The sequence below is a fragment of the Papio anubis genome, chromosome 10 (genome assembly GCF_008728515.1).
Source record: "Papio anubis isolate 15944 chromosome 10, Panubis1.0, whole genome shotgun sequence".
In the NCBI taxonomy this organism is placed as follows: domain Eukaryota; kingdom Metazoa; phylum Chordata; class Mammalia; order Primates; family Cercopithecidae; genus Papio; species Papio anubis.
Genome location: NC_044985.1, coordinates 51,467,253 through 51,495,216, shown reverse-complemented (window position 1 = coordinate 51,495,216; position 27,964 = coordinate 51,467,253). Strand labels below are relative to the sequence as shown.

General features: G+C 38.7%; 1 protein-coding gene across 9 annotated transcripts in view; it reads right to left on the bottom strand.

The window, feature by feature from the left end:
• B3GALT1 (beta-1,3-galactosyltransferase 1) overlaps positions 1-27,964 on the bottom strand; it is a 556,028-nt gene that overhangs the window by 52,510 nt on the left and 475,554 nt on the right. The window lies entirely within an intron of this gene.

Genomic DNA, 27,964 nt, shown 5'->3' with positions numbered 1-27,964 from the left:
GCCTTTCTGAAAGAGGCAACTAAGCTCCCATGGAAATGGAACACTCTCTTTAAGATACAACTTAGTGATATGACCTCCAAAGCCCAAGTGACAGAGTTATCAAAGAAGTATTTAATAAGTACTAATAATGACCAAACAAGATCCTGAATAAAGTACTCAGAAAGAAAAAACAAACCCAGCTGAAATGATTACTGAAATGATTTTGTTTAACTGTATTGCTATGCCTTTACTTGTAAACATGGTCATTCATACTAATGAAGTAGAATAACAATAATTATGGCATGTATTTGTTTAATGAAGTTATAAAATATTTTTGGAGCCAGTTTAGGGTGCAGAAGGTAGGAGAAGATTTTAGATACATTAGCCAAGAATTTAACCAAAGAATTTCAGTTAAAATCACTCCAGCTATTTTAAAAGTTGATTTTAAACTTAGTCCATCCTAAGAAGGATATTGCTGTATGCAATTCAATATCCAATTGCTGTATTTAAATACTATTATCTTTAGGAAACTCAGAGAGTTTGTATGGGAGAGTTCACCATTAGCTTGGGTAGCAGAAATATTTAAGGGTACTATTCTGAACAAAGCTGCACATGTATCAGAGTTCTTTCTTCTTCTGAGCTCTTTATAGAAAAAGGCAACTAAAGGAATATACAAGATTTGACAGACAGGCACAGATTATACAGAATTTCTTCTCAGCTTTGCACCTTACATCCTATACCCATATTAACTCCTGGCAATGTAGTAACTGCAAAAACATCAGTTAGGCAATCAACTTATATATATATAAAAAAAAGGCATAAAATGGGGGGGAAGTTCTCCTGATTTTAAATAAGGCTAGAATGTGGAAACTCAATAAGACAAGCATGGATGATTCTGAAATTTAGCGATTAAAAAGTGACTGAATATTGACTATATCTGTTCTATCAGCTACCACATTTCTATAACAAGCATCAAAGAAGACAGAAAGTGAGGATTCCAACAAATACTCTTCCATGACATAAAATCATTGGGAGCAAACTGTCTTATACATCACAAGCCAGCAGAGACTCTATTTCAATACCTTCTTAAATGAATTGATGAGATATAGCTAGGGCCACATTTGGATTCTGTATTCAGTTTCTTCCTCTCCTGTTATATTTATTGCTTCATTCAAAAAAACTGTGTTATTTTCTGTACCGTTATATTCTGCCAGGGGCTGGGGATACAGAGAATCTTGTGTCTTTCTGGAGACAGATATCATCCAGATAATAAAGTATAGTAATGGAGAAAATAAAAAAAAAGGGACTCTGAACTGTGTGGTGTGGTGGTGGTGGTGGTGGTTGTGTGTGTGTGTGTGTGTGTGTGTGTGTGTGTATGTCTTGGTGTGTGATTAAATGCATTTTCCTCTTGAATGAGGTATTCAGAATATTGGTAATTAAGAGCAAAGCTTGCCTTTTTTGGACTGTAAAATATAAATCCAGTTACTGTTTCTGCTGATCAAACAGGGGATATTGAGAGGATGAAGGAATGTAGCCTGGAGCCCTAAAAATAATCTGGCCTATTTTTCCCAACTTTAAACTGAAATACATCTGAGCTAGTTTTTCAACAATTCAGCAATATTTTTATTTTCCTTTTACATGGAATTCATATGCTAGGTCCTGAGGACTGAAAGAGGAATGGAGAAAACCCAAGTTGGTCTCCCAATCTCCTACCTTCTGGGGGCTGCTGCAGGTTCCCTGTTATGCCTCTCTGGTCAATACAGCTGCCAACATCTGTACCAAATATTCCTGGTATAATAGAGAACCACTTAAGTCAGGAGGTGGATTGTTTTCCAAGCATATATCAGGTCAAGATGCCATCCCTTAAATTAAGAGATACTATTGCTGTTTCAACTGTCTATAGGACATAATCATTAACCTCTTGGTTTTGTTTTGCTGTTTTTCAGTGGTGGTGATACATGTTTACAGATGTTGGACTATTATCTCGCCCATTTTCCGTATCAACAGATACAATATCCATTTCTAAAAAGACTGATCTAGAACAAAATGCCTGTAGAAAAATAAGCAAAAGCAAAACAACTGCCCACAGATGTTCAGTGTCATTTCTCACTGGAGCTAACTGGCTGCAGAGAGCCCATGTTAAAATCAGAAGTCACGTTCAAATTCCATGAGCTTACAAGGCATGGTTTCCTATAACAGTGTTTGCAAGATATGCTAAGCATGACCTGAGAAATCCAGCTGGGCAGAAGTAGACTCAGTCAATATATAAACTTTCCAAAATTCCTTGGCACATATGCCCTGGAATGGACTTAATTTTAATAACTAGTTTCTTCCATCTGAAAAGGCAGAGACCTAAAGCTATATCTAAAAAGTTTGACAGCCAGACATTAACAAGGATCTATCCCATTGTTCTGTGTTTGCTTGTTATAAAGGTAAGTGTATGTTCTACCAAAATTATTTATGAAACAACTCATTTATCTAGGCTAAAATTTTATAGGTAGATATAAATTAGAACATTTATATTCCTGAATGGCATTATAAAATTACATCACAATTTTAAAAGGCTCTTGGTATACCAGATACACCTCCACTGCAATATATCACCTGGACAGCTTGCCACTCTTTGTTGCCTCGAACTTCTCTGATGTTTAGGCAGCCCATTCTGGTACTGAGAACACAGTGAATGAGCTACATCCTCCTGCTTTCTTCTTCTATTATTACTTTTACCTGATTTCTTCCCAGGAGGAAGCTGTACATTTTAACAGATAGGAGGAAAAGCAACTATCTTTCTGCCAAGATAACAATCGACAACTTGGGGCAGTATGTGCAGAGTTTTTCTGGAGTTCTATTAAAAATTATCTGATAAGCTGCCTTTGTGTTGTTTTCTTTGTGTGGGGCAAGCAGTGGGATCTATGAGGCTTAGCAAGCTTAGTTGGATGTTAAACTCTAGGTAGTAAACAATGACGTACTTTGTAATACACAGATGGCTGGAATGGTCAATGTTGGAGTTAAAATTTACATTAAGATTCCTGGTTCTGCCTATATTCATTAAAGTTGGCACAACAGTAACCCCAAAGATACGACACCTTAAGCAGTCAATCTGTTCCTTCTTCTTGGTCTGGCTCCTAAATACCAATCTGTTCACTTTCCTCTTTCAATGAAAAAATAAACTAAAAAAAAAAAAGAAATTTTAAGGCTGGGCATGATGACTCATGCCTGTAATCCCAGTACTTTGGGAGGCCGAGGCGAGCAGATCACTTGAAGTCAGGAGTTTGAGACCAGCCTGGGGCAACGTGGTGAAACCCCATCTCTACTAAAAATATAAAAATTAGTTGGGCGTGGTGCTTCCCACCTGTAATCCCAGCTACTCGGGAGTCTGAGGCAGGAGAATGTCTTGAACCTGAGAGGTTGCAGTGTGCCGAGATCACGCCACTGTACTCCAGCCCGGGCAGCAGAGTGAGACTCCATCTCAAAATACATTTTGAGAAGAGTCATAAATCAGGGCAAATGTGTGTATACTTCGTGCAATACATATCCCCCTGGAAAAAAGGTGGTCATAAATACAAAAGCACCTGTGAAATATGCCTCCATTAAAGTAAAATACAACTCTTTCATGGGGCTGAATGCCTACCCTAGAACCGCTCACTACTCAATAGGATTGTGCCGTGTGTGATAGAATGAGAATGTGAACGGCTCAGTAAAAGTGTACTTTATATAAAGAAAGTATTCCTTAGGAGAGTTTTGGATAAATGGACTGAATGTTCTTTCATTTATGAGGCTTTTGCTCAGGAAGCCAATGATGCCAAGTACGCAGAGCAAAACCATCTGCTAAAGGTCAAAGGGATGGGTGAGCTGCTACACACAAGCCCCCGTTCTGATGGGGCTCTGCGGAGTCACAGCACCAGCACATTTCTCATCTTCCTTACCTGGAAGACTGCAGATACCTTAAATCATCCAGAATCCAACAACATGTTTCCCAAAAACAATAGACCTACGCCGACTGTGAAATCTCAGGGACGACAGAAAACTCCACATACGCCCACACTATACCACTGCCACAGCAAGATTTTATTTTTGTAAAGTAGTGATCAATTTATGTATAAATGATTATAGTATTTGAGATCCAAGATCCTTGGAAAATCTGATGTTGCAATCAAAACATAATTGAGCTATTTTGGAATAGGAAGTCTATTTGTTCTTCAAACGCATAAGTATCTAAAAATTAAATGATGACCCATTTAGCCATCTTGTTTAGTGCACTATTGCTTCACCGCAATTTTTTTAAGGATTGGCTCTAAGTAGACTCTCCTGTTTGATGGAAAGTTTCTGTATTCTGAAACCATTCCCCAGCCCAAGGGGTGTGTGTGTGTGTGTGTGTGTTAGGGCCAAATGAACATTGTCAGCAGTGATGACTTAATTAATTTCCTCTGTTACCTCACAATCCATTTGCACATCAATCATTTTTTGCAGCCTAAATAACATATGTGTAGGTACTATAATTTTTCCAATGTGAATATATACCTTTGCGATAAAAAAATACTAATTTATTTAAAAGTGTTGCCAACTTCATTGTACATTTTTGTTATTGCTATTTTTCAATCCATCGATTAGAAAAACATAGCAACTATCTATGGGCAATCAGAACATTTTAAACGTTAAGAAAGAGTTGCCCTTTTTGGATTAGATGCATTGCTCTAACCTGGGGTAATGTATTTCAAGAGTTACTAATAAAATAATTATAACAAAGGCTTAATAGGGGCATGTAATACAATGGAGGTATGATAGATATAATAGGATTTTCAATTATGAATGAGTTCCATTATAAGAATCATTTAGCCATTTGGTTATATTAAGATGAAATGTTTAGGCTTAGCCCCAAAATAAAACATGTGCAAAACAATAGGCATTACCTCTGGGTATAAAAGTGAAATTGTGCAAGGAGCTGGTGGTGCACAGGGATTTCTTTTCATTCTCTAGACCTCTGTATCGTTTGAGGGGTTTACAACAATCAAGCATTCAAATATTACTCTTATAATTTAAAAAATAATGAAAAACAACCACACAAAATGAGATCAATGGCCTCTTCAGGGGCCAGTGAGGTGCTGGCTCCAGGTCTTGCCTCTCTCAGATCTGTTTTCTTCCACTAGGCTTAAGTTCAGATGCTGAGAATGTTTTCATTCCTTGTAACTTCAGAGGCTGCCCCTGAAATTGACAATCATGTCTACCACATGCTAAGTCGGTGTGCTGGACACTTCACAATGAAGTCTGTTTGAACTCACAGGGAGGACTGCAGTACAAGTTGTCATCTCAGTACGTCCACTTGTAGTGTGGCTACAGTTCTACAGTATATTCCCAACCAACTGTGCCCTGTGGCACAGCTGCCTATGTGTGCAGAGAGAAAGAATGATTCTTGCCTCTTGTCTCCAAACATGTGAAGGGATACCCCAGAAAGCTTGTATAAAAATCCCAGTCAGTCAGACACCAGGAGATTGTAGTTGGCTGATTCATGGTGGCTTCTCTTCAGCGTAACTCTATGAGAGCTGGTATTTGGTATTAGGCGTGCACTGAAATCATGTGACATTTAATGCCTTTAGACTTGAGAGGCTGCAGCAAATTCCAGGCAACGCTTGCTAATATGGTAAATCAATCTAAAATACTTGAAATGCTTTCCCCATAAATGTTGCCATGCTGAATCACTCCCGGTTAAGTTTTGTCATGTTGTATTATGGCATGACATTCAGGTAACCCATCATAGCAAATAAAAACATTTATGTCCTTCAGAAAATTTAATGGAAAGCAGATGCACTATTATTTTTTTCTGAAGAATCCAGTCAGATTTTAATAATGCATTATTTGCTACTTGACAAAACACACTCTTGCCTAGATTGCATAGTCATAGTACAGTCTTGAATACTGTACTACAAACATCAGGGCCTGAGGCTTTGACAATATAGGTCCTTCAGGGCAATAGTAAAAATAAAGTCAGTTGAATGAGACCAGTCTTTGATGCGAAGTGAATAAAAACATCACAAATATAAGACTCAAGTTTCTCATTTTATGTTTAAACTAGATCTTTAAATTTTAAGTGTAGTCTGGAGGAAATGAATTATTTAAAACGAAGATTCACATTTTTTCTTCCATCTCCTATGTCTACGATGATTTCTCTTATTCATTCAGAGGGAAGACAAACAAAATGGGGTGAATTTTCCAGGGATGGGTTCTTTGATAGACGACAAATACACATCAACTGGTTTTGTTTTCACTATTGCTCTGAAGGATCTATGCTCAGAGCCTCAGGCCCAGATGTCTGCAGTACAGTATTTAAGACTATGTCTATAACTGTGCATTCTAGCCAAAAGCCTGTTTTGTCAAGTACTAAATAATGCATTTACTCATTATTTACATGTCTGATTGGCCCCTTCACCTTTCACCCTGATGAATTTCTGTCAAATAGAAACAACCCTCAATGGATATATTCACTGAGTGGTTCTTTTGAAATCATTTCTCATGTATGGTTTCCAAACATGGGTGTTTAGACGCTGTCTCCTTTCTACAAATGCTTTCTCTAGACTCTGCCTGTCAAAGCTAAATGACCTTGGGACCTCTAGGTGAAGACGTGAAAGCTGTCCATCTACGCTCTTTATGGTCTCTAAGGACTCAACAAGAACTGGTCTCATTCAGACAACAATTGCCCATACCGTCACTGACAGAGACAAGGATCAACAGACTTTTTTTTTTGGTTCCTCCCTGGAAATCTCTCTTTTGTGAAGCTGAAAAGATGAGTTTAAATAGTGTGAGGCCAAGTTTCCAAAGGCTGTCCAACAGTGAGGAATCATTTCAAAGTCTCAAGGATCTGTGGTTAGGTAGGGAAGCTGAGACACAGATAGTACTAGGCAGATAGTACTTTTAGTGTATTAAGTACTTTCTTTTAGGTTGGAACTTAATTGTACTTGTATGTCTTTTTGCTTTATTTGATTTTGCTCTGTCAGGAAGAAAGTTTCAAGGGAAAGTTGTGAACAGGGTAGAGTGATAATGGGTGGGGGGAGGATAGTTCAGGTGGGAGTTTTTCCTTCCTAAACATTCTACTTAATGGTAAGAAAGTGTTCCACAGATTATGTGATCATGGGGATAAATAATCTTGGGGTTCCAAATTTTTGGAGGCATCATACAAGGATGCTGAGCACTGACTATTCTGGGAGCTACTTGTATATTCCATGTTTCTCCTCTGGGGCTTCCTGTCCCAATGATTTTATGTCCATGAAATAAAATGATGGGAACAGTTTAATTGGACTACATTAGAGCTAACAGTGAAATTCTATCTTTCACTCAGCATGAACTTTTTATATTCATTCAACAAATGTCTACTGAGAAAAGATTCAAGTCAGGTCCTATTTTAGGTACTTGGAATAAATTAGTGTACAAAACAGACAAAAATCGCTGCTCTGGTGAAGCATATGTTCTAACGAAGAGAAACTATGTGTATACATATGTGTGTATATACGCATTGCATTAATAGAACTTTTTTATTGAAGTCAGACAGAAATTTTGTTAAAACTAAGAACTTTTGTCTGTGGGTCTTGAACACATTTCACATTTCACAAAGTAATTAGATTGTCCTTTAACATTTGCTTTAAACTTGCCCCTCATTTCTTAATGAGATTACAACCTCATCACAGCTTGACAGGAACAGGCACCAGACACAAGAAATAAAACCACTAAGAGTCATTTAGAGTGCTCTAGAAAGCATGACTTCTCAAAACTTAAAATCGCGTTTAATGATTTGGTTTGAAACAATTGTTCAAACTCTCTGTTTATATGTGCTGGATAATCACCACTATTTTTAGGAAAAGTTAGTATAGTAAAAACAATCCTTTGCAATATATTGTGTTAATTTTTCTTGGGTTCTGAAGATGACAGTCCGTCTTCAAGAGTTGATTTTGGTATATTTCATCGACAACGAGAGAAATGCTTGGATGCAGGCTTCTTTTAATCTGAAAATGTCCTACTGCATGTTCTCATGTATAAGAGGGAGCTAAGCCAAGGGTACACAAAAGTATACAGAGTAACATAATGGACCTTGGAGACTTGGAAGGGGGAGGTTGGAGGGGGTTAAGGATATAAAAATCACCTATTGGGTACAATGTACACCGTTCGGACAGCAGGAGCACTGGAATTGTATAGACTTCATCACTATACAATTCATCCATGTAATCAAAAACTACTTGTACTCCTAAAGCTATTGAAATACAAAAATCTGATAATGTCCTGCTCACAGGTGAAATGATTTCAAAACCAAGGGGCTGCATCAAGTACTATATTAAGGAAATGGTATCTATGGCAACATAAATAAGAGGGCATTCATTGAAATTACAGGATTGGAAAGCACCTTGAAACATTAAGACAGGAATGCCTCTGAATATATGAAAACTCACTTGACATTCAGAAATATTTCTTGAAGCCCTACTATGGGTCACATATCATGGTATCTACTGGGAATGACTAAATAACGGATCATACCCTCAAGAAGACAACAGTTTTTAGAAAAGTCAGAAATATAGACAATCTGACTGTAATTTAGTGGTATAATGATGGCATATGTAAGGTGATGTGAAAAAATTGCCAAAACTATCCTCTACTTTATGGCCTCTTGAAAATGTTCCTGCAAACCAAAAAAGAGCTTCAATAGCCAAGACAATCCTAAGCAAAAAGAACAAAGTTGGAGGCATCATGCTACCTGATTTCAAACTATACTACAGGGCTAAAGTAACCAAAACAGCATGGTAGTGGTATAAAAATAGACACATAGACCAATAGAACATAACAGAGAACTCAGAAATAAGACCCACACCACACCTACAACCATCTATCTTCAACTAACCCAACAAAAACAAGCAATGGGGAAAGGATTCCCTATTTAATAAATGGTGCTGGGAGAACTAGCTAGTCATATGCAGAAAATTAAAATTGGACCCCTCCCTTACACCTTATACAAAAATTAACTCAAGATGGATTAAAGACTTAAAGGTAAAACCCAAGACCATAAAAACCCTAGAAGAAAACCTAGGCAATACCATTCAGGACATAGGCAAAGGCAAAGATTTCATGATGAAAACACCAAAAGCAATTGCAACAGAAGCTAAAATTGACAAATGGGATTTAATTAAACCAAAGAGCTTCTTCACGGCAAAAGAAACTATTATCAGAGCAAACAGACAACCTACAGAATGGAAAATTTTTGCAATCTATCCATCTGACAAAGGTCTAATATTTACACTGTTGGTGGGAGTGTAAATTAGTTCAACCACTGTGGAAGACAGTGTGGCAATTCCTCAAAGATCTAGAAGCAGAAATACCATTTGACCCAGCAATCCCATTACTGGGTATATACCCAAAGGAATATAAATCATCCTATTATAAAGATACATGCACTCGTATATTCATTCCAGCACTATTCACAATAGCAAAGACATGGAATCAACCCAAAATGTCCATCAATGACAGACTGGATAAAGAAAATGTGGTACATATACATCATGGAATACTATGCAGCCATAAAAAGGAATGAGTTAATGTCCTTTGCAGAAACATGGATGGAGCTGGAAGTCGTTATCCTCAGCAAACTCAAGCAGGAACAGAAAACCAAATAACACATGTTCTCACTTATAAGTGGGAGCTAATGATGAGAACACATGGAGACATGGATGGGGGAACAACACACACTGGAGCCTTTTGGGGGATAGGAGGAGGAAGAGCATTAGAAAGATTAGCTAAGGGATGCTGGGCTTAATACCTAGTGATGGGTTGATCTGTACAGCAAGCCACCATGGCACACGTTTACCTATGTAACCAACCTGCACGTCCTGCACATGTACCTCAAAACTTAAAATAAAAGCTGAAGAAAAAAATGCTCAATTTAAAAAGAAAAGAAAATGTTCCTGCAGTCTCCTGCATCAACCTAGCCTCACTGGAGAAAAATCTTTAATTTTACTAATTGCTTGCTAATGTCTACTATAATCTATCATATTCATTTCTGTTCTTCAATATTTTTAACATAAAAGATAAAATATTTGATTACAATTTCTTTATAAAACCTTCATATGTTTTATTATTATTTTTTGAGGCAGTCTCACTCTGTCACCCAGGCTGGAGTGTAGTGGCGCAATCTCAGCTCACTGCAACCTCCACTTCCTGGGTTCAAGCAATTTTTCTGCCTCAGCCTCCTGAGTAGCTGGGATTACAGGCAAGCACCACCATATCCGGCTAATTTTTTTGTATTTTTAGTAGAGATGGGGTTTTGCCATGTTGGCCAGGCTAGTCTCAAACTCCTGGTCTCAAGTGATCTGCCCACCTCAGCCTCTCAAAGTGCTGGGATTACAGATGTGAGCCACTGTATTTGGCCTATAAAACTTTCATATGTTTTAGAATGAGAAAATGTTATTATGCCAAGATAAGAAAAATTTAATTTTTGCATTTTCAGACATATCATCTCTTACCAAAAAATACTTCAAGGATATAAGGCAGAAGATATAATCATAAGGCACATAGAAAAGTGAAAAATCAGACCCGATTTATGAAACAATCAAATAAGTTAATCATAAAAATTATTATTGTCACTAATAGCCACAGGCCTTGTTTAGATTTGCGTTGAGCTTCCTGGCAGCCAGTGCAAAGGTAAGAAATGTGACAAGTTAGTCACATACTTTTAAAAAAAATCAGAAAGTAATACATGTATCAGTTTCTCACAGGAGACTAAGTTATTTTGACATTAAATTGTAGAATAATTTGTGCATACAGAGGGACGACTAAATTATATAATGAGCACTATCCAAAAGTTGAAGTGTATCTTACACAACCGGTTATTAAATCAACTGAAAGCCATGAATAAACATTAAAGCACAATTTAGTGAAGTCAATTTCAGGAGAAACCAGATCATTGAGACATGAATGCATTGCCCAGGATATGAATACATGAATGAGTCAATTACCCTCCATTTTCTCTTAAATCACTCTTTTATCTGGTGCTAGAAATATCTGCATTGCTGACCATTCAAAGTTCATTTTCTGGAGGAAACCTTGGAGAGCTAGTTTTCTATAATGCTGATTGGTGATGGATCTATAAGCTTTAGAATTTAAATCAACCGGTGGTAGGACTGTCAGTTTCCTGTGAAAAATGAGAAAACCAACCAGCATGGATTCCTGTTGGTAGAGGCTGTGGGGGCAACCTATCTTAGCACAGAAATGAGTGAAGGCATCAGGATTCTCCTCAGAGTACAGCACTGGATTGATTCTAAGACTTGAGTAAATGTCCTGAATATTACCAAAGAACAGGGAAAAAAAAATGGTTTGGGGAGGGAGTTATTTTTAAGGCAGATATAAAATAACCAATTATTTTAGTGAATTCAGGCAAACACAAGGGCAATTCTGCCAAAAAAGCAATGATGACTTTCACTGGGGCAGAAAGGAGGCAGCCCACATGCAAAAGTGAGTTATTTGGGTGGTTTTTCCTAATTAAAATTTTCAAAAGGGACCATTGGTGTCATGTGGTCACAGAATGCTCTTCCCCTTAGGTTTCTGTTTTGGAGAAAATAATATGAAATTATTTCTGTCTTGCCTTAGAGTTTTGGCTCTCTTTAATTCTCTTAACCACATATCTTCTACATAGGTTCATGGGAAAGTATAAATGATAGTTTTCCAATAGAACTTTAATTGAAATAATAAAAAAGCAAAGGGCAGCTGAGTTTGGTAGTAGAAACCTGTCCAAAGGGTACCGTGCTACCATGGTACTCACTAAGACTACCTAGTAACCGGGTTACCTCTCCTTCTACTCATCCATGTTATTTGTTCTTGTTCAGAATCAATGGTTGGCAATCAGAAAGAAAGGACTTGAGGCTATGAAATGTATTTTACATACATCCATCTATAATTTCAAAGATGGGAAAAGGAAAGCTATTTCTTTTTTATCTTGATATTGGTAATTGGAGCTTTGTGTGACTGTTTACCTTCCCTCTTCCATGGAGGCAGCAAGATTAAAGCAAGGTGAGAAATCGCTTAGTCTTTGATCATTTTGACTTTGTGGAATTAAATGACCAGGATGAAAGTCAACAGCTTATCACATTAGTGCATTCCAACCTAAACTTTTTTGGAAGAGAAATAAAAAGGATTTGCTCAACAAATAGCATGTTAGAAAAACAATGACAATGCAATTGACCTTTCTATTACATCAAAGGGGCTTTACTAAATGCCTTATGTATACATTTCAAGGTTGAGGAGAATAACGGGTATGCAGCAAAGCTTTCTGGTTTTCTGTTCTGTTAGGTTGGCTAGGGAGGAGTCAGAATTCGAAACTATCACTTCAATTGGGTTCCTGCTAAATGAGGGAATTTTCAACATATGGTTTGTTTATTAAATGCTCTGGTTATTGTTATACGAAGTACAACAAAGTAGTTGGCACTTCTCTTACAATTTTTTACGCAACAGTAAATCAACAGAAAGAATTTTATTCTTTTACTTCCTGAACTAAAGCAACATGTTCCAGACGGTGTATTTCTTTATTAAAAACATCAAATTCAAGCAGACTTATTTGAATAAAACATACATTCATTAGGCTCGCTGTAAGGTTTTAGTTTATTCAGTGATAATAAAGCTGAAAAATAATTGAATCAGACTAGTGTTAAACTCAGAAGAACACGTTTGTGTTTCAAGGAATACTAGAAATATTTCAAAGCAGTTAGAAGCAGAGTCCTAGAATGTGAGAACGGCTCAGAGGACTGAGAATTCCGAGGTGCATATGGGGTTTGAAGTAGCAAAAAGCGCATCATATGTTTGCTGTGGCTTTTCCACTAAAATATCTGGTGGTGGAGAATCCTAAATTTCCCCTTTTTGGAAAATCTCATTTGAAACATGGGCTAGTTTTGAAGTAAAAGGGAATCTGCTGAGTGGTAAAGTGTCAGGTCTGATTGCTTCATCTCTTCCTATGCGGAGGGAGTGAAAGGAGAGTTTTTGAAAGAGGAAGTGTGTTCAGGGAATTTATAGAGAGACACAGTCTGTGGCCTGTAACATTTGCAGAAGGCAAATGAATGTCCATTATTCATATGTTTGCTAAGTATCTGGGACTAGACGCCATGCAAGTCAAACATCAGGTTAGGGGGCTGAATTTTTTGTTTCTAAAAATACAAATGATCGAAGATGTCTGCTTTATCTCCTGAGTCTCCAAAACATTGATGATGTGGGTTATGTATATTGGGGAAATTTTACTTACCACTTTACTTTTAGAGTTTTCCTTCTCCTCCATGCACCTTGCCTACACAATTGGAAATGTGGAAGAAAATCCAAAGTAATCATCTTCCCAGCAGTAGACCATGCTAATTCTAGTTCCTACCTGGCGTTATGCTTCTCTAACCCTTCCTTAGTAACAGCATTTTGTTCCTATCTGTACCCTCCCCGTGATCCAGGACGGGCCAAACCAGCCCCAGCAGTCACAGTGATCTAAGCCACTCCGGGGGCGCCTTTCCTTCGTCAGCGATTGGGAGAGGCAGGAGCATTTGACTCCATTCTGGCACTGTGACTTGAGATCTGCTGTGAGATTCTGGAAATGGCTTCCTTTACCTGAAAAAGCAGCACTAGGTGCACGATGCTCCCTTTATGCTGCCACGTGTTGACGCCTGGAACTGTGGGCACTATCCTAGGCCTGCCAGCAGCATGGAGAGTGAAAAGACGGAGGGAAAGGGAGCCTGGGCCCTGGTGGACTTGCTCAGTTGACTAATTCTGGGCTTACCTGACTTCCACACTTGTGGTTGAGAAAATAAATTCCTTTTCGGTTTATATTATTTTCGTTGAAATTTCTGTTATTTGCCGCTGACAGCACCTTAACTGATAAATTCTGTCCTAAGCTCGGAGAATAGCACTATTCTCCCAGAACCACATAAGTGAGTAGTCATCTTCCTTTATTTCCTCTTTCTTCATCTCCCCAATTCTATCCATTTTACCTCCTTAGTTTAAAAAAAAAAAATTCTGTTCCCCATCTTGCTTTTGTTCCTGAATGTCTTTCTTTTGAGCTTTTAGAATATTTTCTAACTGACCTCCCTGTCTGCAGGCTGGGGCTCTATGTCTATCCAGCCAATTGTAACCATAATATCCTTTCCAGAAGGGAAACTAAATCCCATTATTCTTCCACTCAAATTCTTTAACAGTGTCTTACCGTTAGAAATGGTCAACAAAGTCCAAACTATTTTCATGGTTTACAAGGTGTTCTACCATCTGGTTCCTGCCAAGTTTTGTATCCTAAAATGCTCTTTTAGGACATTGTTCAACTGGCTCCTACTTATCCCTCAAGACCTAACTAAAAGAAAGAAGTTCCCTGTACATTACTGCTGACCCATTCTGGTCAATGGATTACTCCCTCTTTGTACCACTTTAGTATCTTATAGGCAGCTTTACCAGTACTTATATCAAAATATCCTTGGTATTTGTTTGTAATTCTGTCTTTTTCAGTAAACTACAAACTCCTTGGAGCCAGGGGCCATGCCTTATTTATTTTGGAATCTCTAATGTGCAATCGACTAATCTGCTCATAGTAGGTGTTTAACAAGTACATTGTGATTGATTTTGGAGAGACGTCTACAGGGCAAAGCTGGGAAATTTTAGCTCAAGAGGGCTTAAGTCTTGATGTGAGAAATGTATATAGTATCTTTGCTTTCTTCACCTTTAGTTAATAATGCCTGTATCATGAGAGGGTACGATCAATACCACAATAACCAGGATCCCATCAGAGAGATTATATTGTTCTTTTTTTTTTTTTTTTTGATTTGCACTTGTTTTGGAAAATCATTCAGGAGTTATTGATAAATGGCCTCTTAAAAGTCATAAATTGCACTAAATAATGATCAAAGTATGAATAGTTCAATAATCCAATCCATAAAGAAGTAGTTACTGCATGTCTATTACATGCCCAGTATTTTTGCTTTTTTATCTTTTCTTTTTTTCTAGGAGCAGGTTAAATGACTGTATAACTTTGTGAATTCTTTTGAGAAATATATAAATAAAATACAAGATCTAGTGATCTAAAGGTCAAAACAATGTAATTTTCATCCTTGTTTACAAGGAGAAAATACAATTTTGGTTAAGGGTAAACCACAATGCTCATAGGAATATAGCAGCCTTGATCTATGCTCACTTTACGTGGAAATAATTTATAGTTTTCTCTATATTTTACAAAAAGGATTCATTACAGGATCCTCTGGGCACATGTGCTCTGCATTAGTTAAAAGTCTGATCAAATGACTGTATTGATAGCAAAGTTGAATGAGGAAATAAAATTCTATAGCAAAATTTCCTTCATGTTTATCTTCAGAGACTACATTGAGTAGACACAGGCAGGCAGAAGGCAGTCTACTGTAGCTAGATTGTAGATTTATACAAGTACTTTTCTGAGTTTGAGATTTGGCCAATTATGACTTGGAAAAACCATGTAGCCATTTTAGGGTCTAATTTCGTTCCAGATCTAAAAACAATGATAAAATTACCTACATCTGGATTTTTTTTTTCAGTGTGATAAAAATGGTGAAACTAGTTTGGATGACAAAGCCAGGTAAGATAGTGTCTACCGGTCAAAGCTGCCTGAATCCTACCACTCACTAGCTGGGTAACTTTAGTTGGGTTACTTAACCTCTCTGTGCTTTAGTTTCCCCCTGCGTAAGTGGAGGTGATGATAATGCCTACCTATAGAGTTTTCATGAGGATTAAATGTGCTAATGTTTATAAAACACTTAGAGCACAGCCTGGCACATAGGAAGTGCTGTGTAAGTGTTTGGTGGATAAACAATAATTTGTATTCATCTCCTGACACGGTTCTAGCAAATAGAAATCTAGAGTAGAGCCTTGAATTTTGCCACGTCAACATAAAAGGGCAACTAGAAGAAAATAATGTAATAATATAACTAGGGAAAAAGGGAAGCACCTTGTTTAAGACTTAATTAGGTCAATACAAAATATAATTTCAAAGCTTTGGCTTGGTGTTTTTGTAGCTTAGGGAACAGCCATTAAAAGGTACAAAATTGATATTTAAAAAAAAGTCCTGTTAGAACAATAAATGGCAAATTAGACAGAAAAAGGAGGAAAAAGTTTTGATGGAAGGAGCTAACCAGGCTTTCCAACAATGAATGGCACAATTAGACAGAAAAAGGAGGAAAAGGTTTTGATGGAAGGAGCTAACCAGGCTTTACACAAGAATGTGGACACTAATTCCATTTTGAAGAAGAGGTGGGAGGGATGGGTCTTTCACCTTTCAGAGAAATGCCTTACTTCCTCCATGCTTTCCAAGCCTTGCCTCTAAGAATGTTAGTTTGTGCATGGAAAGCGTATGGTTTTGTGTTGAGGGTAGGATGGGGATGGTGGTAGAGATGGACAGTCCCAACAGTTATTTGTTAGAGTCAGGGAAGAATAGGAAAGTGTAGCCACAGCTTACCCAGGTGGAGACATCTCAGATGAAACCAGACTGGCAGTGCCCCTCCTGGCCTCTCTATGCCAGCAGATGTAGATTACCAAAGCCCACCCTGAATTCCTATTTTGAGTCCCAACGGAGAATAATTCTAGAGTATTCTAGAGTATTCTGGAATAATTCTAGAGTTTCCCCAGGCTTGGGGAAACAGAGCTCAGAAAAAGGTAAGTCTGACTCACTGGGCAGAATTTATTTCTCAAAAAGGGGATTGAAATGATAGTAGATATGTAAAAGGAGAGGCAGACAACCCGAGTGAAGAGAGCAAGACTAGGAATTGAGCGTGCCATCAAGGTGCAGCAGTGAAAGGATTTATCAGACTAGGGGATAATCTGATGAAATAAACAGTTAGGTTAAAACAAACAAACAAAACAAAACTCCTGTCTCCTATAATTCTCTTTAGTTATTACTAATCCCCAGAGAAGTTTGAACCACTTGTCTGTCTTTGCATGGTGGTGGTTGTGTAGCAAATAAAAGAATAAGGACAAGAGGAGTGGGCCTACTGCATGGTCACCCTTCTTTCTGCAGATTTGAAGACACTGTTCCAAGGGGCCCGTGTCTAAAATTTCCAGACTGTAACCACTGGGCACAAGTGACTGCTGATCCATGGTGGAGCTGGGAGCTGTGGGGGAGGAAAGGAGGAAAGGGATGGAAAACTCTGGAGGGATCTACAATAACATTCCTCTTTTCCAGTATGTACTAAAGGAAAGTGCCTTTTTGGTATTGGGTACTGGCACTGGCATTTGGTATTGGTGTTATTATTACCCCAATAATGAATACAGCAGTTTGCTGTGGCAACATCCTTTCAATATTAATAGTTATTATTGTAACTATCACCATCATCATTATTATATTAGAATCCACTCTTCTCTAGAATTTATGAACCATAGAATGTGCCAAAGGCTTTGTTTATACTCTATCATTTAATCCTTAAGACAATCCTATAAAGCAGATATTACAGCCGTGTTGTTGGTGAGAAAGCCAAGCTTAGAGAGGTTAAGGAACACACAAATAAGGCATACTTGGTGACAGAGCCAGGGTTAAAACTCACATCAGTCTGACTCTCAAACCTATGCTTCTAACTTTCTCTATATACTTGTATAAATGATGAGGTCAGGACTGTCATCGGGAGAAAAGGGCTATATGACAAAGCCACAAAGATATGGTGATATCTTTCTGCTTAGGCTGCAGAAAAAAACTAGAAGTGATGTAGTGACCTGTCTTCTGATGCCTCAAACTAAATAAGAATTAAATAAGTTATGTGACATGCAAGTTAACGGCTCGCACCAATTTAAAAAATGTCAGGGAAGTCTTTAGCTTGAAAGAAATCAAGGGAGCTATTACAGGACTAGAACGATATGTGTCAGAAGAGTCCTGATGCCATTTCAAGTCATCTCTGGAAGTGCCAAGGGACAACTGACCCTCTGCCTGGGAGAAAATATACACGGGAATATGGAATGGACTGGACTTGGCAGAAGACAGTCATGAAATATGATTACTTCTTCTGACACTATTTTACTTTGAATCTGTTCTATTGGTTCTCCCTTCCTCTCCCTTGGTCATTATCTTAGGTTCCTCCTATAAATTTTCTGGTCACTTTGGGATGTTACAAGGGTCTCATTTTCAAGTTATGGAAAAGCCAAGTATCATCTAAATTAGGGGTCCCCAACCCCTGGGTCATGGACTGGTACCAGTCTGTGGCCTGGCCACACAGCAGGAGGTGAGTGGTGGGCAATGAGTGAAGCTTCAATGGTATTTATAGCTGCTCCTCATCGCTCCCATTACCACCTGAACTCTTCCTCCTGTCAGATCAGCAGTGACATTAGATTCTCACAGGAACATGAACCCGATTGTGAACTGTTCACGTAAGGGATCTAGGTTGCATGCTCCTTATGAGACCCTAATGTCTGATGATCTGTCACTGTCTCCCATCACCCCCAGATGGGACCCTCTAGTTGCAGAAAAACAAGCTCAGGGCTCCCACTGATGCTACATTATGGCAAGTTGTAGAATTATTCCCTTATATATTACAATGTAATAATAATATAAACAAGGTGCACAATAAGTATAATGTGCTTGAATCATCTCAAAAACACTTACCCCCCGCCCACCTCTGGACTGTGGAAAAATTGTCTTCCACGAAACTGGTCCCTGCTGCCAAAAAGGTTGGGGACTACTGATCTAAATTAAATCTCCAATCTCTCATCTAATTGAAAGAAACTCTATTTCCCAGCTCAGACCTGGTCAGGGGTCAGAAAGGGGTGGGGCATCTCCTTTTGCACCACTATTCCACTTTTCTCTTTTCCTCTCCGCTATACCTTACTCACTGTGCCACTTCTGGCTCCACCAGCGCCAGGAAGAAGTCTAGGCATTCAAGCAAGACACCAAGGTCCAGCCTGAATGGGGGTACTGTAATCTGGTATCAACATTTTTGGAAGTGGCCCAAATGCTGGTTCTTTGGCTCTTGGGGCAAGTTCAAGGTCTCCTCTCTGCCTATCACCACCCACTCAATGCTGCATCCCCAGGATCCCCTGAACAGTACTCATCTCTGACAGGTGATAGACTCTCCAGCTGACCTCCTCTCTGCTCCTAACCTTTGGGTTAAGGCTGCTCCACCCTCAAGGGAGTCGTCTTGGGAAAGATCCTTTAAAGACGGCTCTGGTTCGGCAGCATTTGGCAGCATGCCCTGTCCTGGAATGGTGTTGGGATAGGGGTCACAGAACCAAGTTTGCTCTACCATGGCATGTCCAGAATGGATGGGGAAGCACCTCTCTTGAAAATGTGATGGCGAGTCTTAATATGTCAGCTTTGAGGCTTCGGCAGAGACTTCAGACAAAAAGAGAAGTACCATTTATGCTCTCATTATTTCAAGACAAATAGAATCAAATACATAGAACCAGAAAGTTTTTATTTGATTTGGCTGGTACATCCTACTCCCTTGCATTAGCATCGAGGTCATTTTTTTCTGACCTTCTTATTCAGTTTGTTCATTTCTGATGAGGAAATAGGGACCTGGTTTGTTGCATTACTTACCTAAGGAGCTATCATTTTTTAGTACCTGCTAGTACATATACTTCCTGATTTAAACCTCACAGCAGCCCTACAAGATAGGTGCTCTTATCTCCATGTGACAGATAAGACACACTGAGGTCAGGTCACTTGTCCATAGCAACACTGTTAGGATGGAGCAAATCCAGATTTCACCCCATGCTGCCTCCAAAGGCTGTGTTTTTCCTGATATTTCACACTTGCCTGTCCACAGCGAATTTAGGCATCCTGGCTACTGATGGCCTTCTAGCTGGTCAAAATACAGACTGACCAGGCCATAATCAGATCCCAAGGATTTCCTACTTCTAGTTAATCAAAATGCAAAGTAGTGGGCCTCAGTCTTAACTGTATATTTGAATCACATGTAGAGGTTAAAAAACAAAACAAAACAAACAAACAACAAAAAAACACACCCCTTCTGAGACCTCCCCAAGCCAATTAAATCAGAATCTCCGGGTCTGGGAACGGACTCACGCATGGAGTGTGCCAAGCTTGTCAGATATTTCTAATTGCAGCCAGGGGTAAGAACCATTCCTGCTTACTTCAGTACTTTCTGGGTTGCAGATGAGAATTAATGTTGCTAAGAAAGTAGGTTTTGAAAAGAAATATTAGTAGATACTTCTATGCAGTCAAAAGGGAAGTTACCAAACAGTATATCCTTGATATTTCAGTTACAAATATTCCATGTGCCTAAATGCCACTCTGCTAACATATGAGACAAAGGAATGAAGATATAGTAGGTTACATTTATTACTGTCTCTCTCTTAACTTTGTCAAGTTACCATTTAACTTACTAAAATCATTATTATAACATAGAAAGAAACTCAAAGGAGAAGTAGAATTTTCGTCAGTAACCTGAGGTCATATTATTAAGTAAGCTCTGAATAAGGGTAGTACGATTGCAGCCAACATAGAAAATGAACACAGTAGCTACCAAAGCACCATTCTCTGAAACAGAATCAAATGATGCTATATAGTTTAATTACCACTTCCCCATATTTATTTCATTTGACCTTCATCACAATTCTGTAAGACAAGTGATGCTATTATTCCTGTGTAACAGGCGAGGTTTCTGAGATTCCCTGTTGTGAAAAACTTACCCAAGGTTGGAACTAAAGCCCAGATTTTCTAAAAAACTGTCTTTTTTATACTACTTCACACTAACAGGAATGATCTAGGGTCAATAGCTCTTTTGTAATTTCAAAGCTGATCCAAATTCAGGGTAGGAGACAGTCCTGCCATTTGCATCTGTGTTGATTTAATAGCTATAGTGACTCAGAAAAGCTGACTAGTGGGAACAATTGGAAATGAGCAGGGGAAATTGCTTTCAACGTAGCACCCATGAATCAATGGTTGTTGTTGATTTGAACAGTTGTTAAGAGTTTACTGCTATGAAATCGGAAAAGCAGTCATAGAAAAACCCCAAGGGTGAACAGAGCTTTGTCAACCTCCAACAGAGGGCTTTGACTTCTCTTCTCTCGTAGGACTTCACCAACAGAGAGCAGAGTGAAAAAGGATGCCACTTCCCAGAGGAGAAGCCACAAAGAGGGAGTCTGGAGTCTGACTAACCACTGCATTCATAAGGAAATCCCTGCATGAATAATTCTAGATCCAAGCACTCCTGCTAAATGCTCAGTGAAGCATGACATTTGAAGGTTTTATGCATTTTGTTCCAATTAGCTATGTGATTTATTCCAGGAGTAGGAAATAAAATATTTCTAATAATATGACATAGACCATATACCGCGGTGTCCATCATTGAAAATAATACTGTTCATCTGAATCTCAGAATTCACATGGCCTCTTACCTGCAACACAACCTGATTAGAATGGTATGTGGATCCTTTCTAGAAAACTTAAGATGGGTCCTTCCCAAGGGGTAGCTGTGGCACTATTCTCTGAAATCTGAAAACAAATACTAAGGAGAATAAAGCTGCCCCGGGGATAGCCCGGTGCATAAAGCCCTGGATGAGGTCTGCTTCTTGGTCGATTCTCTATTCCAGTCTTTGGGTCTGGCTGTTCCCTCCCTGATCTATACCTCTACGATCCCAACTATCTTCCCACAGATCCCTCACCTGTCCTGTGCTTCTAACTCAGATCCAGTCTTCCGACTCTGAGTCTCCCTTTGCTTATTTGTCTATAAAATTCTTGGCCTTGATTTATATCTTGATTCAAATGGTGAATAGTATTACCGAAGGCAACGTTAGGTCTTACTTTTAGGTAATGTCAGTTATATATCATTTTAACCTACTGACTTCTCCAGGGTCACCAATTCATGTTGATCCTGTGGTATAGATCAAACGTACACGGCAGATGAGTGGGTAGACTATATGGACAGTTTCAATGCTTTCTATGCCAAAGTAATGATACTATCTTGAAATATTACATTTTAAAATAGCTTTACATTTTATGTGAAAAAAAAGGCCACCTTAAATTACCTTAAAAATTCAAAGTCCTCATTCACTCTGAGAACTAATTGTATGAGACTGTGGTCTTTTCTATTCTTATCATTGCTAGGTTATGATATTCATATCATAATAACATTTTATATTATACTTGGAATATTGTGTGGTCTCCTTTTTAATACAGCATTGTTTTACATAGGCTTTCTAAGTATTTACATAGTCCAGATATTCATCATTTTCATTGCCACAGACTTTATTACCATATTAAAGTTCTAAAGTTTGCTTAATCACCCCCTAATTGTTGAGTATTTGGGTTGTTTCCAGTTATGTGCTATTACAAATAGAGTGGCTATAAACATCCTTGTACAAGTAGGCTTAAATGCTATTTTCTTTAGACAATTCCCCAAGGTGGGAATACTTAGCTTAAGGGGCATGATCATTTTATTTAGCTCTTGCAGTGCCAGTATACTCTTGAAAAATAACAATAATTAGCAGTGCTGCCATTAATAAATGGGAGCACCTGGGGATCTCTATTCTTTGTCTACCTCAATGAATGTTTACATGGTCATGAAAAAAATGACATTGCTGCAAATCTCTACAAAAACAACGGTCTGTGGACAGCATCTTCAGCAGCCATGCATGGCCACAGGACTCTGCAGGGGTGTACATCTCGTGGTAATCAGAAGCCAGCAATCTGTAGATGCAGTGTTGGGGGTGGCTGTGTATTCTGATGATTCAGCTTCAGGCCCTCTGTGTGTTTTAGCTGACCTGCTAGAAATCAGTACTCTGGGGACAGCGAAGGGGAGGTGACAGAGCCAGGGGGCAATGATTTGGAGTTTGAAAAAAAAAAAAAAAGAAGTCTAGATAAGGTGGCTTGGAATTCTTCTGGCTTTCCCAGATTCAAATTCCTCAAAGCCATCTATTTCATACCCTTTTACAACCACCACAGCTGGCTCCCCCTCTTCCACCTTGCCACTGTGGTCACTGCAGATGATCATGCTTATTTCTGTTTTACACTGTCATCAGCCCCGGATTCCTCCAGAGGTTACTGGCCTGGAAAAATGGCTTTCAAATCTAATGAGATGGGTGTTCTCCTCAAGACAGAGTAAGTTAATGACCACAGCAACTCTGCTGAATTCCATTTCACCTGACTGTAGGACCTGGCATTTGAATCCGAGATTAGCTAGAGGGGCACACTGTCTCTTTGACCTCTATTTCCCCCTGCCCCCTGCCGAGTCACTGGGGAGCCATATGGACAGGATCACAGAGTTTCCTCCTCCTTTTCCAGCCTGTGCTGAATAGTCATCTCACCCTTCTTTCCTCTTTGCTCTTAAAGCTGTCAGCTCTGTTGTGGATAAGAAAATAAGTTCCTAATTTGCTTCAGGGTAAAAAAATGTGTGGAAAATGTCTATTCCTTTTTTTCTTCAGATTCCAGAAAAATAACTCCCACTCTACTGGTGGGAGCATCACATAGTGACTCAGAGTCAGGCGTTAGGTGGAGATGGGAAGGGAACATAATGGATTTTGCACCTCACTCGGCTCAAGGGAATAATAATTGCATGGACTCTCAGCTTCTACCATCTCCTCACTCACCACCACCAGTTATAGTTGACACGAAGATAAACAGAAAACAGTCCCCTCAAACATTTGACATTATTACCATATTATTGACTTTATGGTAAATGGGCCTCTAACATTTGACATTTTTTCCCTCCATGTACTCTCGTTGAGTTCCATGATTAGCCTTATTGAAAGAGACATTACTTTTTTTTTTTTTTTTTAAATACCTCTTTATTCTTTCTAGTCACTTTTGCTTTTCTTTCAAACTTCACTTGTTTGGCATGAGATTGGGGGCATCACAGGAGGCAGAAGTGGTGAGTTTAAAATTATCCACCTTATTCCCCCATGAATTCAGAATTCACAGTAGATAGCCTATTTTCTTGTTCTCTGCCAATTCACCATAAATTAAACATCTCACCAGATTCTATGCCCATACATTCGTGAGAGCTCCCTAGTGATCCAATAAATCATGCAGTCAGATGCTGTGTCTAGTATTTTATCTACAAATTTTATTTCTTTTTATATTCTTATTATTCTCATTTTACTCTTCATACTAAAATAATTTCATGACCTTATAAACATGGCTTTCAAGGGGACTTTGGTAGAGAATATAACTGTACATATTTAGGAAGGTTTTGTAAACAATTTAAAGTTTTTAGAAATCATGGTTAGAAAAATGCTTGCATAGTTTTCTACTAAGAATCTTAACATGCACACCCTGTTAAAATAACTTTCCCCCCAGGAGCTGGGAAGGGTATATAATTAACTATTTTATTTATGCAATAGCTGAGATAAATATGCAACATTCACTTGGATGAGCAAATCCTTCTGTGATATTGTTGCATTTAAAAGTCTAAAGGTGATTTTGTTTGAAAAGAATATTTTAAGGTGAGATTTCTATTGTGAAAATGTGAAATATTTACTCAGAGTATCAAGAGTTGTGCCCCATCTTATCAGACAGATGCTGACATTTCTTGAGGTATACTTAGATGATGCCAGGTGTTGACTCCTGGCCCCTTTTCTGGGTCTTAGATTTCCCCACATCTGTACCACTGGGGTTCTTTTTGACAACCCTCACCCCTGCATACCCACCCAGACCCATGCAGGGATGTTCAATAAAGTCACCAGGGGCATCACCGTTCCTCTTCAGGATTCCCAGGCCACTTTCATTCACCTGCTCTGTGGGTGCTGCTCACCTTCTCAGCTTCTTCCTTAAGCATGGAATCTCAGCTTACTCCAGCCAGGTCCCTGCATCCTGGCCGTAGTGTTAGACTTGCTATTCTAGTTTTAGCTGTCAGCTCTCTGTCAGAATTACAATTCCTGGTCTCTTATCTCTGGCTTCCCCCATCACAACCATAAATAACAGGCAGCCGGCTGGGCGCAGTGGCTCACACTTGTAATCCTAGCACTTTGGGAGGCCGAGGCAGGTGGATCACTTGAGCTCAGGAGTTCAAGACCAGCCTGACCAACATGGTGAAACCCGGTTTCTATTAAAAAGTACAAAAATTCACTGGGCGTGGAGGCATGCACCTGTAGTCCCAGCTACTCAGGAGGCTGAGGTGGGAGGATTGCTTGAATTCAGGAGGTCTGCAGAGGTTGTGGTGAGCCGAGATTCCACCACTGCATTCCAGCCTGGGCGACAGAGTGAGACCCTGTTTCAAAAACAAAAAAAGAGGCAGCCAACACCCGCCCCCTCCCCCTGCCACCCACCACAAGCCCAGGGGCCCAGACTGGAAGAAACTGACCATGGTCCATTCGCTGTCTGACAGGGAAAGGAGGTCAGCCACTCAGAAAGAATCTGGAAATACCATGAGGAAATAACACCAAACTCTGAGCCAAAATCGTTTTGATTTTTCATATGCTTTGTGTCTTCATCTTCCTCTTTGGTTCCTGAAGCTTTACATACAGATATAACGTTCAGAAGAATCGCAATGTGCCTTAGTAAATGTAGTATTGCACTCATCCAGCAATACTGTTTAACTTTTAATAGAAACAGGAGATGAACCCCTGGCTTTGAGAAAGTTCCTGTGAAAAAACCAATTAGATTTTGCCAGGGAAGAGAGGATGTCGCCATATTTTCTAGGAGGAGTCACTGCCCAAAATATTTTAAAAACATTCTTTGCTGTGCTGGATCGAAAAAATGGTCAATCATTCTCTTTTTCACCCTTCCATTTAATAGTATTAAAGAACTCTGAGTATTAAAAAAATACTAAAAATTCTTAGTAGGGCTTATTTGGTGTCATTCATTCATTACAGATGACCAATAAACTTTCCTATGCTTATGTATCAATTAACAGAAATGTTGCATATAACTTTAGTAATCCTGAGGGGTGTTCTTCCTCAACTATGTGCTGGACTAGGTGGGCTCCAAGCCCTCTCTAATATTACATTTCTCTGATTTCAAATGTTTTAAACATTTTTTTAATTGTAGTGAAATTCACATGACATAAAATTAAGTCCTTCAAGGGGAACAATTCAGTGGCACTTAGCACTTAGTACATTCACAGTGTTATGAGCTACCACCTCTACTGACTTCCAAAATATTTTCACCACTACAGAAGGAACCCCTCTTGGTGTATTCTGTCAATGACCATAGAGTGACACTTCACACATTCATTCAGGCTGCCTGTCAGATACAATAACACCTGCAGAGCTGAAATCAAGTTTCATTAAGTGAAATACCCGAATCAATAAAGTCCATACCTGAAACTTCAGCATGGATCACATCTTTGGTTCCACAAAAGTAGCATTTTGGTGGTGTCAGGAAATAATTTCAGAGGACAATGATGCATCCAAAATATAGCAATCTGGTCAATAAGTCAGGCTTCACCAACAAAGTGTGCATCTCTAAGAGTTTGTCAAGATGCGCTAACAGAAAGGTATGACTGTTCCTAGAAGCTTTATGGGCAGAGCAGTGTTGTTGGAACTGACTACCTATTTGAAGGTGCTTGCCTATGAACAAGTGTGTATAGATGCCATCATAATAGCTGCCTTCTCTTTGTTGGTGAGTTCTTAAAATTTCAGTGATCCTTGCAGCATACAAAATGCCTTTCTTATGATTACTAAAGCTGATTGTTGAAAGCACACTCTCAACCTTTTCCTTGCCAATACACACACAAGAAATGAGAGTTCAATATCTCAGCATACCAGCTTGGAAGCTCCAGTCTAAAATATTGTGTGCAATGCAATATCTTCCATAGTATTTGTAATTCAAGATTCTCTAAGGTGCATAAAGTTTGTGTTTGCAAAAACTTATTTGAACTATTGATTCACTGTCTTGAGGTACTCTCTAGAATATGGTGGAAGTTACACAGCAAAGATAAAAAATAAACACTTGTATTATATTTTCTTGAATCTCTTTCAAACCTGCTTGAGATTTGTGATACGGGCAGTAAAATAGACCTTGGCAGTTAACAAATAGCTTTAGCAAGTAATCTTTCTAACATTCTCATTGACATTTTGATATACATTTTTAAATGTTGGATGTTTTTAGGATATGTTATATCAAATGGAAGAGACTGCATATGTGGTAAATCTTTTAATAGTTTTCCGCAATTCTCTGAAACAGATGGATAGAACTCTTATCATTCAGTGATTACTCTGAAATTAATAACAGTTAGGAGTTTTGAGTGGCACTGTGAGAACAATGCAATATGTAACGCTCCAGTTCTTACTGTTCTTTTTGATGGTTGTTTTCATAAACAGACTTTCAAATTTGGCCCTGCTGTTAGGCACTGAACTGCAGAGCGTCTGGACAAATAAAATGATCAGTGCCTACAAATTAGTGCAAGACACTAATAGTCCCTCGGAGCATGCACCTTGGTTTGCATTTCAACAGTCATTCTCAGTGAAGTAGCAATGATCAATAAATACTAAACAATGACCCCAAAAAGCTTATTTATTGATCAGGGCTAACTACATCAGAAAAACAGGAAATGACTTGTGGATACATTTTATGCAACTCAGGGCCATTTTACAGTGGAAAGAAAATGCACCTGTCATAGCAGGTAACTTAAAGAAATCTGTTGGCCTTAAAATATTTACCAGCCTGAAACATTTCCACTAGCTTCCTGGTGAGTCTGTCATTCCCTTCTAATCATGCAGATCATTAAATTCAGATTATATCTACATATGGCAAGCAATTCCAAGTGGCTCCAAATGTCTTTCTTCTGCTACGTGGCTTATTTAAATAGCCTCCAAAAATGTGTAGAAAGAGAGAAAAAGGGAGAAAAAAACCCAAGACATGTTATCCAAATACTTCACTTACATCTGGCATATATGTAGTAACATTCTATGAATGGGTGAGGAAAAGTGAGTGAATGAAAGAAAGATGTATTTCTATTTTGTGGATTCTTCTTAATGCATTCCTGGGCTTTCCAGTAGAGTGCGTCTGCATAGATCTAGCCTTCTTCCAATTCTGTGGTCAAAATATTTGCATTCAATGTCATTGTTAATGGGTAGGAATTGACAGGTGTCACAG